This window comes from Octodon degus, unplaced genomic scaffold (assembly GCF_000260255.1).
Source record: "Octodon degus isolate 3935 unplaced genomic scaffold, OctDeg1.0 scaffold00094, whole genome shotgun sequence".
Lineage (NCBI taxonomy): Eukaryota > Metazoa > Chordata > Mammalia > Rodentia > Octodontidae > Octodon > Octodon degus.
Genome location: NW_004524670.1, coordinates 3,526,902 through 3,530,054, shown reverse-complemented (window position 1 = coordinate 3,530,054; position 3,153 = coordinate 3,526,902). Strand labels below are relative to the sequence as shown.

Below are 3,153 nucleotides of genomic sequence, written 5' to 3'. Positions count from 1 at the left end.
TGGAACTTCATTTTTAGCCTTAAAAAGCGCAAACTTGCAGTGTAGCAGAGAACAACTGTGATATCTGTGATCCCTCAAGAGGCCACGCCAGGTCTTTCCTCCTCTTCCCAGTCACTTCATCAGTTAAAAAGCTGGCTTCCAAGGCTGGGCATGTCGCTCAGTGGTAGGCGCTTGCCTGGCATGCACTAGGCTCTGGGTTCAATCCCCAGAATCATTAAAAAAAAAAAGAAGAAGAAGAAGAATTAATCAAGCTCCAGCTTGTTAAAAAAATGCTGGCTTTCATATTTCTGTAAATGTACTTGGCAGATGCAAAATATTTCTTTGGCTTGTTCAGGAAATGTTTTCTAAAATGGGAGTCAAAGAACTGCTGAGAGGGATCAATAAAAGCACAAGAAGGAGGAAAATCTTAAGAACACTGGGTCTCTTTCTTCCAGGGATGGAGATACCACATCTCCTGGCCTCACACCTTCTCTGGCTCCCTCCATTAGCTCTGCTGCATGGTGCTCACACATTGTAGGCCATGTAGATCGGGTCCAGCTGGTCGGCCAGGAAGCCATCCCTCAGGTGCGTACGCTGCTTCTCTCCCTGGAAGCTGATGGGGATCATGCCTGGATCCACAATGACCACCACGCCCACCACTGGGTAGTGCTCCTCCAACACTACATTGGTCACCCATGCCACCAGGTCCAGTGCATCCTGTTCCAGAGCATCCAGCTCTACCACCACCACCAGCATATTGGTCCAAGTGAACATAGCACACTCAGCAATGTTCCTATGAGCTTGGATCACAGATGTCTCAATGTTGATGGTGTGGTACCACATGCCTCTCAGCTCAAGAGTCTCCTCCTGAGATCCAACAACATATAGCACATTGTGTCACTCTCCACTGGCATCCATGAGCTCTGTTGTTCAAAGGAAATTGAGGTAGCCAGTCCTTGTCCACACAGTCTGGGTGTCTCCAAAGCTCAGCTGGTCACTGATGTGGTCGTCATGGAGGGCTTCCTCCCCAGAGATGGTATTGTACCTAGTAGCATTGTGGGGCTGCTCACCCATATCTCACCCAGGTGTGAGTCTCCAAGGGAACCTTTAGCTTCAGTGTGTGCGATAATGACCTTCACCCCAGGAAGGATCTTTCTAGACTCCATCAGTGGCAGACTATGTGGAGAACCCCGTTCAGCCAGACATACCCAGTTATGGCGCAGTGCCTGTGTGTCCAAGTAGACAGTTGTGGGGTCTGGGCCAGCTGTGTCCTGAAGGCTGATGGCCACATTGAGCCTGCATCTGAAGGTGGTGCTCATGGCACTCGCTGGGACGCCCAGGTCTGAATAGCTTGGACAAGGACTGCGTCAGTGGGCTCTGGGGCCGTTCCTCAGCTGCCACCATGCATGTGCACATGCATGACAAGTTCACATCCTTCATCCTGAAAGTACTGTCTGCGAGCCCAGGCCCTTGGTGCATGTCTCCATCACTGAGTAAGAGCAAAAGGTGACTTGGGCCTTGTACTGGCTGATGGCCAATAGCCACAGGAACATGTTGCTCAAGTGAGGCACCAGCACCGATTGGTGTCTTGAGTAGACACTGCACTGATACCACAGGGCAAAGCTGAGGCTACAGTAGGGGTCCAGGTAGATGGCAATCTGCTGCAAGGGGTACAGCTCACACTGCTGCGAGGGGTACAGCTCACACTGCTGTGAGGGGTACAGCTCACACTGCAGCTCACACTTTATGGAGCAGCACAAGGCAGGCACGCATGGTGGCCACATGCGACATCTCCCTGAAGATAAGCATCCGGGATTGATCATCACCTTGAGGAAGCCAGGAAGAGTCACTAATTCAACTGCTACTTGCTCCCATTTACATCTGATGTGCTTTAGGATTAGTGTTTGGTCAAGAGAATGTGGGGGAAGTGACTCATTCTTAAACTCATTCCTTAAAAATGGCTTTCTTCTATCAGTAAGAGAACCTTATCACTAACACTGAAAAAAGCAAAGAAGGAAAAGCAACAAACAATTAAAAAAACAAACAAACAAAAGAAACAGGCTGCCTTCTGAAGAGTGACAAATTACATTGTCCAGGCAGAGATCATGCAGATCATTTTATTACCAACCTCTCAGTGAGCGCGTGGTGGAGTGCAGCAAGATGCGTGAAGCCACCATCTCCACACAGGGTGGACTGCAGATGCCTAAGTGAGTGCAGCCCCGATGAAAATGATGTGCTTTGCCTGTATACTTAGGAGCAGTATATATGCTTGTTGTTTCAAGCCACTGAGGTTTAGGGTGCTTTGTTTTACAGCAGTAGCTAATCGACACACCAAGCTTTAGAAAACAGACTTAATTTGATTAGAGCTGAATGCCAACTCACGCTTATACAACTGTAAAGCCCATGTCTTTTCCATACACTGCATGGAATATAGACAATGGCGTAGAATACGTAGAACCAAGTCATACAGCTATCCCAAGAAGAGGCTTTACTGTACGGCAGTGACTAATATTCTGTCATCATCAAAGTGTCGCTGGGTTGAGGACTTCTGAGGACTTCACTGCAGGATGAGGCTTCGGGTTGCTAATGAGTGAGAGCAGAACAGGACTGTGAAGATAGTACTTCAAGAAGAGCATATGGCTCTGCTACCTGGAAAATCTGCTACAGACTATCACAGTCATAGGTCCAAACTGTTCCTTCATGAAGAAGTTCCATTCATTCAGCTGGAAATGAATAAAGAATAATATTAGTTAGTGTGTAATCAGGTGGTTATTAGTTAAATTAGTTACTTGGATTATGACTCATGTTTTAATTAGAATATATTGACATCAAAGTGCAATTTCTCTTTCTTTCTTTCTTTCTTTCTTTCTTTCTTTCTTTCTTTCTTTCTTTCTTTTTTTCTTTTTTTTTTTTTTTCATCAGAACTGAGGATTGAACTCAAGCCCTTGCTCTTGCCAGGCAAGAGCTTATTCTACTGACCTATCTCTCTGGCCCCCAAAGTGCAATTTCTAATAGAAAATGGCTTCAAAAACAAAATATATCCCATTAAGTGATGAAATAAGTGAAAGATCACTGATGTTAGCAACAACTTTGGCTATAAAATTTAGCTTAGTGTTTATTCTGTGGACCCAGACAAGCTACTTAACCTCTCTGAGTCTCAGTTTTCTTGACTGT

General features: G+C 46.0%; 1 pseudogene; it reads right to left on the bottom strand.

Annotated features, from left to right (window-relative positions):
* Nucleotides 1–267: 267 nt before the first annotated feature.
* Nucleotides 268–1,763, bottom strand: LOC101575731 (annotated as a pseudogene).
* Between the last annotated feature and the right edge of the window lie 1,390 nt (nucleotides 1,764–3,153).